The sequence below is a fragment of the Notamacropus eugenii genome, chromosome 1 (genome assembly GCF_028372415.1).
Source record: "Notamacropus eugenii isolate mMacEug1 chromosome 1, mMacEug1.pri_v2, whole genome shotgun sequence".
Classification (NCBI taxonomy): domain Eukaryota; kingdom Metazoa; phylum Chordata; class Mammalia; order Diprotodontia; family Macropodidae; genus Notamacropus; species Notamacropus eugenii.
In genome coordinates this window covers 265,555,733-265,568,691 of record NC_092872.1, presented here as the reverse complement: position 1 = coordinate 265,568,691, position 12,959 = coordinate 265,555,733, and the positions used below count along the sequence as shown (strand labels likewise).

Here is a 12,959-nt window from a genome sequence, read left to right as displayed (position 1 = left end):
ATTATTATGTGTGTGTTCATCCTTTGCTGCTGAAGAAGACCATGCCATCAGAGAAACAATGACATGACTTGCATTTGACTTTGTTTTGAGTGAGGGAGGCCTGAGTTATTATAATAGTAAAAGATAAAATATGTTGATATTATACAATACTATACATATATTTTATGCATTTCTGAGTTTCTAAATTTTTTTTTTTGTGTCATCTGCTGGCCCTTGCATGTCATGTGTGGCTTCCACCAAACTTCCCCCCAATTCTCATTTAGTTTCTTATACTGACCTGCAATATATAGAAACCATGAAGGGGAGAGTTATGATGTGGAAGGGATAACTGGAACAAAAATCATATAATTATATCAATAGATGCAGAAAAAAGTTTTGACAAAATACAACACTTATTCCTATAAAATACACTTATAACTAGAGTTATAAATGAATTTTTCCTCAAAATGATAAGAAACATCTATTAAAATCATCAGCAAGCATTATTTGTGATGGGGGATAAGCTTTCCTAATAAGATCAGGAGGAAAACAAGGATGTCCATTATCAGCAATGCTATTCAATATTGTATTAGAAATGCTATCAATAGCAATAAGAGAAGAAGAAATTAAAGGAATCAGAATTGGTAATGAGGTAATAAAATTATTGCTTTTTTGCAGATGATACAATAGTATCATTGGAAAAGTCTAGCAATTCAACTAAAAAGCTAGTTGAAACAATTTATCATTTTAGAAAAGTACCAGGATATAAAATAAACCCGTAAATTATCAGCATTTCTATATATCAACAAGAAAAGCTTGCAAGAAGACCATTTAAAATAACCATTAAAACAACCCATTTAAAATAAACAACATAAAATATCTCAGAGTATACCTGCCAAGGCAAATCCAGGAACTATTTGAAGATAATTTTAAAATTTTTTTATACAAATAAAGTTAGACTTAAATAATTGGAAAAATATTAATTGTTTATGGGTAGGTAGAACCAATATGATACAAATAGTGATTCTATCTAAAATATTCTACTTACTCAATGTCATCCCAATTAAACTACCAAAAATATTTTATTGATCTAGAAAAAATAATAAAATTCATTGGAAAGAACAAAAGGTAAAACATATCAAAGGAATTAAAGAAAAAAAATAAAAAGGAAAAGGTTTAACAGTACCAGATCTTAAACTGTATTATGGTGATAGTTATGAAAACAATCTAGTATTGCCTAAGGAATAGAAAGGTAGGTCAGTAGAACAAAGTAGACATATGATAGTAAATGTTTATTGTAAACTTGTGTTTGGTAAATGTAAAGATTTAATCTTGTAGGATAAGAATTTGGTAAACATTGTTGGGAAAACTGGATAACATTCTGGCAGAAATTGGTATAGATTAATATCTTATGCTATTTATCAAGACAAGGTCAAAATGCATATGTGTCCTAGATATAAAGGGAGATATCATAAATAAATTTAAGAGCATAGAACACATTACTTATCAGACTTACGAATAGGAGAAAAATTTATGAATAAATAAGGGACATCATTGTGACATGTAAAATGGATTATTTGAATTACATTAAATTAAAAAGTCTTTGTACAAATAAAGCCAATGTAGCCAAGATTAGAAGGAAAGCAGAAAATTGGGGAAAATTTTATATATGGTTTCTTGGATAAAGGTCTCACATCTCAAATATGTAGAGAACTTAGTCAAATTCATAATTTGAGTCATTCTCCCATTTATAAGTGGTCAAAAGATATGAACAGACAGTTTTCAATAAAAAAATTGAAGCTATATATAATCACATGAAAAATGCTCTGAACCATTATTGATTAGAGAAAGACAAATTAAAACAACTTTGAGATATCATCTCATAACTGTCAGATTGGCTAAAATGATAGAAGGGGAAAATGGCAATTGGAGACTAATATACTATTGATATAAATGTGAATTGATTCACCCATTTTGGGGAGAGTAATATGGAATTATGCCTCAAAGTTGCAAAACTGTGTATAACTTTTTACCTAGCAATCCCACTATTAGGTCTGTTTTTCAAAGTGATCAGGAGAAAAGGAAAAGAAATGATGTATTCTAAAGTATTTATTGTGACTCTGTGGTGGCAAAGAACTGGAAATTGAAGGGATTCCTATCAATCGAGGAATGGCTAACATATTGTGGTATATGATTGTGATGGTATGCTATTGTTTTATTTTTTTTATTTTTTTCAGTGGTCAAAATTTATTTACAAGCTGAGCAAATGTGTAGCCCAAAGCAGTTGAGTCAGCAGTGGAGCTTGGGGAAGAAATGGGCCCCAATACCAAGGAAATAAGAGTTGGACCGGGCAGGGAGTGTTCTTGTGTTCTCCTCTTTCTCTCCAGAGAGAAGTAGCTGCTTGTGATGGGGAGGAAGGAAGAAGGAAGAGGATGGAAAGGAGAAGGGAGCCAAACCCTCACTCCTCTTTCTTGTCTGTCAGCCCGTCCACTGCAGCCTGGTGACGGGTATGCTCCTCCAGCAGACAGTCGTACTCTTTGGTCAGTCGTACTCTTTGACTGCTTGAGCATGACCAGAGCCTCATTTTCTCCTCTCTCCAGGTTGCGTTGCTGATGGCCAGCTCCTCTGTGAGTTTCTTGAGTTCAGCCTTCAAGTTTTTGTTCCCCGCTAGGACATCATCATTCAGGTCCAATTTACCACCATTGGTGCCAGCTTCCTTCTTCAGCTTGTCATTTTCTTCTATGTATTTCTTGGCGGCTTCGCTGGCACCCTCAGCCTGCTTTTTGAAGGCTTCATTGGAGGCCAACAGCATGGCCTGCTGGGAGATAAGGGTCACCAGGAGTCTGAGAGGAAAGACAGCAACAGAGAGAAGCCAGTGATGTGGAGGTTCCTCTAGGCCTGAAACAACTTCATGTGGAAGTGTTCCATGGCCCCAGGGTTATTCTGGAGATTCACCTTCTCTGTCATGTCGTCATCGTACTGCCTGATCTCCCGCACAGCATCAATGAGAAGCAGCACCAGATAACAATGAAAACCACAAAGAAGGTATTGCCATACCTCACCACCAGTTGCACCAAGTGGGACTTAAAGATCTTCTGCCATCTTTTGGGAGAAATGAAAGGAGTGCAGAGCAGCAGCATAGCAAAGACCTCTGCATAGAGGCAGATAGCAAGTGCAGTCCACTGAAGACTGAGCGCCTTTGCACCACAGCCTCAAGATTTGAGTGCCCGAGCTCAGAACTCTCTTATACTATTGTTTTATAACAAATGATGAGCATGTTGATATTAGAAAAACATGGAAAAACATATGAAATAATGAAAGTCAAATGAGCAGAACCAAGGAAACACTGTATACAGTAACAGCAATATTGTTCAAAGAATAACTGTGAACAACTGAATTATTCTGAGTATTATAAATATCTAAATCAACCACAAAAGACCTATAAAGGGAGATACGATTCATATCCAGAGAAAGAACTGATAAATAAAAGCATGCATAGAGTATGGTTTTACACCCCCCCCCACACCACACACACACTCATGCACATGCAAGTGTGTGTAAGTGTGTGAAGTGATGCTCTTCTCCAGTTCAGCATGGAGACAGAGGGAAACTTAAAATGTAACAAAAATAAATTTAAATTTTAAAAAGATAAGGATAAATATTGGAGTAATATAAAAAGTCAATACAAAATACATTTTGGGGTGTTGTGGGGAAATTATTGGAGATCTGAGAAATCTTCACATAGAAATTGATGTTTAAGTTTTGAGAGATGCTAGGAATTCTAAGAAGTGATGAAGGTGTATGTTTCCGATTTGAGGGACCTCTGCAGATTTGTAGAGATAGCAGGTAGAATACTGAGAAAAGCAGCAAGGAGAATTTGGCTACAGAGTAGAGTCTAGGAAGGGGAGTAATCTATAGTCAGTCTGGAAATGTAGGTTCACGCCTGCTCATGAAGGATATTGAATACCAACCAGCAGAGTATGCATTTGATTTTTAGAAGTAATAGGAAGCTATAAGAATTTAATGAGCAAGATTATGAAATACTTGATCTCTCAGGTGGTTTCAGCTCTGAGTTTATGAAGGTTGGTTCTATGGAACACATCCAAATGAGCCTGGTGCTGGGGATCAGGTGTCCTTTTTGTACCGGATACTTTTCACCTTTTGTTACTTCAAAGAACAGTTCAGGTAGCACAAGACATTTTCTGATTTCTTCAATTATCATCAGATTCTTCCATGCAAAATTATTTTGTATTTCTCTGTAAGAGTAATAGAGGCATAGGTGTGCGTGTGTGTGTGTGTGTGTGTGTGTGTGTGCACGCACCCTAGACTAGGCAATAAGGACTCAGTTCTGAGATCCTGCATAGAGGTTTCTGTCTGTAGTACAAATCAACACTATATTCTATGATCTTCTGTGCTTACTATGTGATGAAGAAAAAACTTAATTGACTGGTTAGCCGGAACTTAATATAAAGACAAATGATATGAACAAGCTAAAATGAGTTTTTTCCTTGGGAGTTAAAGTGAAGGAAAAGAAATGCTGTAAGCTGAAGGTGAAGGAACTCCTCCTCAACTTGGTTGCCATGTGGCTTTACACACATGGCACCGATGTTGCTTCCATCTTTGTTGGGTCTATTTTTTCTTGCTCTTTGGTGAAGGGGTATTGAAAATGAAAGAACAATCATGTGAGCATTCCAGAGGCTCAGTGATAGCAATTAATGGCAAAGACTGCTGGAGCTATTGCTGCCAAGCCAGATGAGGCCCCAGATCAGCCCTGAGGGATTCAGCTCAACCATGAAATGACCTGGCATCTGAGACTCCATGTCCTGCAGACACAAAAATGCCTTATCCAGTAGCCATGACATTCCCCAAAGTGAACTTGGGGCAGGGCAGAGAGGGGTGGTACCACAAATATTTAGTAGCAACCATGTTAAGTTTAAGCCTACTCTCCCAAGGAGGGGTGGTGGTGGTATGGGGACAGTGGGTCTCTACTTCAAAGAGAATGTATTTTATTTCAGTTCTTTCTAAAAATCCATAAATATGCTTTAAAAAAAAGCTAATTTGTTATTTGTTTATGATACTGAGTAAATATTAATAGGTTAAAGGATATAGGAGGAGAAAATATTTGTGATTGTTATGCAGCGAAATACATGGCATTTAGGGTTGCATGTGTCTGTATGTGGATTAGGAGAATAAATACTGAGTTTTGCCAAATAAGTATTTTGCATTAATCCATTTGAGCAATTCTATACCTACCCCCAACCCCTAAGAGTATGAGCTTCTTGAGGGCAGGGGCTTATTTGTTTTTTTTGTCCTTATCTCTTTAATGCCTAGCATAAAATAGGTGCTTAATTAATGCTCATTGAATTGATTTATGCTTCCTATCTGAATAAGAAGTGACTTTAAGGTACAGGTTTATAGGTATAAGGAAAAAAGAGTATACAGAGCAGCAACGTAAGACTAGACAAGTGTAGGCCAGTCATCATATCCAGGAAAAGCACTTTAATTAGTGTTTGGGAGTTGCAAAGCACTCCCTGCAAAGTCCCAGACAGAATGGGAGTGCCATGATGAATGCAAAAGGCAAGTATGTTGGGATAGCTCCACTTTAGTAAGGTCAAGAGATGACTCTGACTTTCATTTTCCAGCCCTTTAGGGGAAAGAAAAAGCAAATCTTGCACCATGGGAAGCAAAATAAGGAGGAACAGAGTGATATTGGCACAAAGGACCCACACAAAACAAGCCATCTTTGTTCTAAATAAACCACTGAATTCTTACAGACAGGTACAATCAGAAAGGGTCCTGATCAATTACCTCACACCAAAGACCAGTGCAATACGTGAGTTCCCCAGGTGCGTCAGAATTTCAAACATGATATTATGTTCATGGGCTTAATGATAATTCAAAGTTATTTTTGAAGTTTTCGCATTAGAAGATAATAGCCTGCTGTGACTGATGAGATGAAACAACCCTTTGAAGAAACAGGCTGGGGTGGTCTTTGATACTCCCTTTGATAATGTAACTCCAGAAAAGATGCACAGAAAACTGAACAAGTAGAGAAGAGATGAGCCCCATTGAGTTGTGGTCTCTGGGCTACTTGGGTACTCTTTAGAGCCACAAGTAACACAAAGTACACTGGAAGGAGAACCAACCTACTTCTTCCTTTACCTGCTGGAATTGGAAAAGACATCTTTTCCCCTGAGAGTCTGAGAACTTAAATGCAGCGAAGATATGAATGTGTTCTTTTATAGCCCTTGGCACAGTGCCTGACACATTAGTGGGCACTTAATAAATGCCGTTCTAGACTTCAAAGTTGCCTTTGTCTCTTCTGGAATTCCACGAACAGGTACTGTAAGACTGAATTAAAAGAAAAAACTATATTTATACACTTTAAAATAAAATATAATATAATACATAAGCAAATTTACATATTTTATAATATTATATATACATGTATATATGTATACATGTATATATAATATAAATATGTGCAAAATATTTGTGAATATATAATATATGTATATAATATGTACATGTTATATATAATAAGTATATGTAATTGAACATTTAAAATACGTATGTTGTTCAGTTGTTTTCCCATTTGGGAGTTTCTTGGCAAAGATGTTGGAGTAGTTTGCTATTCCCTTCTCCAGATCATTTTACAGATGAGGAAACTGAGTCAAACAAGATTAGTTGACTTGCCCAGGGTCATATAGCAAATAAGAGCCTGAGTCTGGATTTGAACCTGTGAAGATCAGTCTTCTTGATTCCAAGTGCTCTATTCACCTAGCTACACCACCCCCCTCACTCCAATATGTAAGAATTAGAGGCCTTGAGAAAGCTGTTGTCCAAGGTTATGCAAATAAAATAAATGGCTTTAAAGTGCGGAAAACACTATAAACTATTTTCTTCTGTGGTAGCCATAGATACATTTCTCACTTTTAGAATAGATATGAATCCACCCAGGTCCACATGCACTTTTTCTCTTTTCATACTTTCTCTTTTTCTTTTTTTTTGGGAGGGAGGCAAGGGGCTAGGTAATCAGGGTTAAATGACTTGTCCAGCATTACATGGCTAGTGTCAAGTGTCTGAGACTAGATTTGAACTCAGGTTCTTCTCACCCCAGGGGCAATTCTTTATCTACTGCACCACCTATCTGCCTCCCCTCCCCTCCCTGCTTGTTTTCTTAATCCTTTTCCTCCTCTTTCTTCTTCCACTGGTACCTTTTTTCAGTCCCTCTGGACTGCCAGTAGCCATGTCTAGAATTATCGAGATAGCACTAATGGTTTCAATTTAGGCTTTGTATTCCTAGCACACAGCTAGTTCCAATCCACTTTTATATGCTATGGATGCAGAGATATTATCAGGTAAGAAAAAAAGAGTTTGACCCTAAATCTCAAAATCTAAGGATGGATGTACATCAGTCTGCAAGCATGTTAAGTGTCTATTTTTTGCCAGGCAATGCTCCATGTGAAGATTGTGTCAAAAGGATCATTTGCTCTTTTGGGTCTACAGCAACCCCTTAATTTAGAGATTCTTAACCCTTTTTGGGTGCAGTGCAGCTCCAGTGGTGGAGCTGAATTCAGGAAGACTTGAGTTCCAAACCTACTTCAATTACTTATTAACTGTGACCTTGGGCAAGCTACTTAACCTCTCTGTGCTCAGTTTCCTGACCTGTTACATGAAGATAATGATAGCCCCTACCTCTGGGCATTATTGTGAGGATCTATTGAGATAATATGTAAGTTGCTTTGTAAAAGAAAATACTATTTAAGTGCTAATTATTGTTGTATAATAAATAGATCTCTTTGACAATCTGAAGAAAATCATGGTGAAAACTGCTGAAACCAGTTTTGTGAAGTCAGTTTGACCAATTTGATGAAGTAATTTCAGAATGATAGTTTTAAATGTATAAAATAAAAGACATAGGATTACAAAGCCAACTAATTATATTGAAATACAGTTATCAAAATAATATAAATAGGCATATCTACTCAAAGTTAAGAAACCCTGCCTTAATGTAATACTTTCTTCCATTCCATGAGAAGTCATTATTGTTCATTCTTTCTTGACTCTGAGTGGCATAAGGAAAACAAAAGGACATAGGGACCACTTTGCAGAGATTGTGAGATCCTGGGGCATTTCATGATCAATTTTGTTATTTTCTATGTTCCTTACTCAGAAATTGACTCGGAAATGCATATATGACAGCTATGGTCCACCAGTCCTGTTCCTGGACCTTATGCCTGTGGCCCCTTCTACTCAAGTGAGTCTCTCTTTCCTATCATTGCCCTCATATGGAATACATGTTCATATGAAATTCCCACATGAGGACATCTGGCTTCTGCTTTTTTTTTGTTTTGCTACTTTGAAAGGTTCTTTAACTAAAAGTGACCATAAACAATAATTTTAGAAAGAATCACAGGATCTTAGTATCAGAAGGGAACTGACACCTACTTGTTCAACTTATAGCTGAATATAAATCTCTCTATAGCATTTCCAACACATTCAGCCTCTTCTTGAAGACCTCTGGTGATATAAAACTTTTTGCTTCTGAAGGCAACCCATTCCACCTTGGGATGGCTCTAGTTGATAGGAAGTTTTTTCTTGGCATCAAGAAATCTTTATACCTTTCACTCATTACTCCCAGTTCCTGGATTCAGATGGCTCTGGAGGAGAAGTGAGGCTGGTGACCTGCACAGCCCTCCCTCACTCAAAATAAAGTCAAGTGCAAGTCATGTCATCATTTCTCTGATGGCATGGTCTTCTTTGGCAAAGAAGGACGAACACAACCCTGTAGGGCCAAGCAGGAGAAGGCTAACCTCTCTCCCCTTTCTTTATGACAACTCTTCACTTATCTGACAAAAGCTGTCATACTCCTTTGAAGACCTTACTTTTCCAGTCTAAACATTCTCCTTTTCTTCAACTGGCCCTCGATCTTTGGGTTCTTCACCTTCTTGGTTGGCTGCCTTTGGACACTATCTAGGTTTAACAATGTTCTAAGTAAGATGTGACACCCACCAATACTGCAGAGGTGGTTTGGGTAGGTCAGAGTGCTATGGAATCATCACCTCCTTGATCCTGGAAGTTATGGCTCTGTTAGTAAATATTTCCTGTTCTTGGTTGCTATATCATGCATTCAATTCAAATAATTTCATATTTCAGCCCAATAAAATTTGTAGTATTTCTTGGACAAGCTAGCTAGTCTTGTCTTATCTAGCTAGTCCTCCCACATCTTATATGAGGGAAATTAATTTCTTGAATCCATGTATAAGACTTTCCATTTATTCCTATTCAATTTTCCCTTATTAGAGTTGCCCCAGTTTTCTAGCATGTCCAGATCTTTTGGGATTCTGTGTCTGTTATCCATAGTCTTTGGTGTTCCTCAGAAATCTAAAATTTGATAAGCATGATAATTTAAGGTCCCAGTTCAAGGCGAGGGATTACTTATTTTTTACTACTTAGTAAGTTTCCCTTGTTTGAGGTTTCATTTAGATATTTCAAAGTGACTGATTTCCCTAAATTAGAATAGACTGATTTTCAGAGCCGGGTATCTGAGCGGATTTCAAAACATAGAAACAAATTAATTATTACCTTGTTAGCAATATGCTTAGGGAAAGTCTCTTTTGGGACTTGGTAACGATATAATAGAAAGGCTGGCGAAAATTTAAAAATGATTGACTTTTCCCTCGTATAAAGTACACAAGATTTATGTTGGAGCTGACTGGCTTCATGGAGATGGTCATTAACTAAGTGCTGTGATTTGTCACCATAGGCTGACCCTTTGTGAGGTTTCATTAGTTGATGAAGAAGTGAAGTGTTTTGATCTTAGGCCACAGGAATTTATACTGTGTTTTGATTGTGTTGTGTTGTAAAGTAGTAATGGGCACTCATAGATAAGGCAGAGTTTCTCAGAAAAGCTGAGGCCTAGGAATTTTTGTGCCTGGGGAAAGAATTGGCATAGAGAGGGAATATAGCAGGAGAAGCTTACCCACGGTACAGCTGTGGGGGGAACAGAGCACATGCTGGGACCCTGCCAAGTGCTAAAAGATTAGCTACTGTTGGAGAAGAAGGGGATATATGGAGGCCCATGGTGCTGCTCATTGGCAGGGGAAGGAAGTGTACCCTGGGAGAAGAACATCACTTCTAAGTTGGGAAGAGAGGCTCACTTTTGGGGATATGGCTGCTGGGTATGTGGAGTAGAAAGTAGCTCCGGGATACCCTCCAAATTTAGGTCCCCTGAGGCAAAGTCCTAGCAGATTTTCCTAGGTGTGGTTCTGGTTCCCAATACTTCAAGTGTGATAAATACTTTTTATAAAAAATAAATGTTGTGGACCCATATGATAGTAATTGTATTATTAAGTATTTGTTGAATGAAAAAAATTCATGATGATAAAAAGCTACTACAAATTCAGTAACATTTTAAATTAATTCTTAGTTTATTAATCATGACTGTATCTATATACATTTGAAAATTAGTAGTGCATGAATGTGTTAGACATATTATTTAGTCAGCCTACAAAGGTACATTTCTAAATGTATTGTGCTGTGGTGTTTGTTTTGTTGAATGAATCAATGCAATTCATTTGTTAGAGTAAAATATACTTTAATAGTTTATTAGACCTAAATAAAGATAGAAATGACAATTTTGTTGGTTATATGAAGAGTGGTTAGAGGGCTAATCTTAGAGTCCTACTTTAACTCTCTCATATTAGAGATGAGGAAAATGAGATATAAGTAGGTTAAGTGACTCATCTAAGGTCATACAAGTACAAAAATGACAGAAATAAAAATTGAACTCATGTTTTCTAATTTCAAATCCAATGCACTTTCTTTTTTAAATACCACATTCCCATATTTCCTTGGAGGCTAGAAAGGATGGAAGAAAGCATTTATTAAATGCCTACTATATGCAAGATATTTTACTAAGCTTTTTGCAAATAGTCTCATGCTTTTCTCACAATACTTCTGGGAGGTAGGTGCTATTATTTGCTCACTTTACAGCTGAAGAAACTAAGTAAGACTGAGCTTAAGGGACTTGCCTAGAGTTACAAATCTAAAAAGTATCTGAGGGCAGATTTGAACTCAAGTCTTCCCGACCCTTGGCCCAGTTCTCTCTTCACTGTCACCTAGCTGACTAGAATGAATGAAGGCAATCTTGACAGCATCAAGGCATTGGCAACATTGCTCTTCTCCATTAATCTGCAGAATATTTGCTTTCTCAGTTTCCCATGGACTTAACCATTTTTGCATGAATTCAAACTTTACCAAGCAGTTCTTTCCAACTCCCACCCTGTTTAAGCTTATTAAATGGTTACTTTTAGAATCTATTGAGACATGGAAAAATATAGTTTACAAAGGACTGAAAGTGACAGTCAGTCAGAGGACAACGAAAGTACTTATAGGGTGGGTTGGGTTGAGTTCAGATGGCAACACATAGCAATCAGAGAACTAATAAAGAAGTAGTGGAGTATGGGCTATCATCAAAGAGGTATGAGTGAAAAAGACTATAGGCTGGTCATATGGTGGAATGAAAATATAAGGTTTGTATGTTCCATTGGTGTCCTATTAAGAGAAAGAATGGACACTCACCTGACATGTTGGGTGAAACATTTGTGGCAAAATTATTAGAGCAATTCAACAAAGGTTGTACAAACTGGGAAGGCATGGATGAGTTATCCTCTTCAGGGGATAACCACATTGATGAAATCACAAATCCATTGGAGTACTTGAATTTAGCCTCTGAATCAGGGATTTATAACCTTGGATCCATGAAGTTTTTTCAAAATTTGGTAATCATATATCACTAAAATTAGTGTATTTTGTAATTCTATGGGTTTTATTTTGTGTATTTGAAAATATGATTCTAAGAAAGGGTCCAGAAGCTTCAGCAGACTGCTCAAGGGATTCCTAATACAGTCTCTGATCTAAATGGAATACCCTGTGACTTTTTATCCAAGATGAAAATTAGCATTTTCTCTCATGCTAAATGGGAAGGACAGAAGCATAGAGATGTGACTTTTATTTGCACTTATTTTTACAAGTGGTCACATTATTGCTTTACTGACTATTTAGAGCAATTGTATCAAAGTATAATTTTGTTTTATTGCCAAGAATTAAAAATATTTCTCTCCCCATCAGCTCCACACACAAACTGCATAATCCAATGTACCTTTTCCTCTCTGAGCTTATTTGAGTTGTCATTTATGCTAAGCTGCTTCATGAATCAACTTTAATATTTAATAATTTACCTTAATATCAGCAAACGAAAGGCTTTGCTTTTATTTTAATGTCAATATGTCCAGCTTGTGTAGGTCTTTTATATGATTTGCAGCCCAACCTGGCAGGCATGTAGAGCAGAGGAAAATAATAATAAAGAAAACAAAGCCAGTTTTCATTGATGGAAATTTCCAGCTGTTTTGTACCAAAAAATCATCAAATATAATGAAGAGGTCTGAAAGATTTAAACTGCCAAGATTACCTAATTAGCTGGATGCATTTGAAATGGTACCATCAGGTTTATCGAGATGAGGCAACGAGAGCGGCTGTTTTTGATGAGGGTGAAATCGTGTGAGTATTGTCATTTACCTTCCATTATTTTTAGTGGAGGCTGAGTGAGAGCCATCTGTAAGAGCTGAATTCATCAGCAGCCTGGAAAGCTGTGTTCACATCCTCTTTTAATATATGAGTGGAATTGTGCTGCAAACATATGCACATGCACAGGCATGGTATAGAAATGGAAAAATTAAGATCACTTGGGGGGATTGGGATGATACCAATAAAAGTGATTTTATTTTTAAGTTTCAATCATAGTTTCATAGTAGCTAACTTGGAAAGGATTTTAGAGGTAATTTGGTCTAGACCCCCTCATTTTGAGGAACAAATGGAGAGTTTAAGGCCTCAAGAGAATATAGGTAATAAAAAACACAATGGGATTTGAACTGAAATCTTCATATACCAAATATATTATCTTTTCTACTCCATCA

The 12,959-nt window shown here is 36.8% G+C and overlaps 1 pseudogene; it reads right to left on the bottom strand.

The window, feature by feature from the left end:
- Positions 1-2,437: 2,437 nt before the first annotated feature.
- LOC140516861 (B-cell receptor-associated protein 31 pseudogene) lies at positions 2,438-11,572 on the bottom strand (annotated as a pseudogene).
- Positions 11,573-12,959: the final 1,387 nt, after the last annotated feature.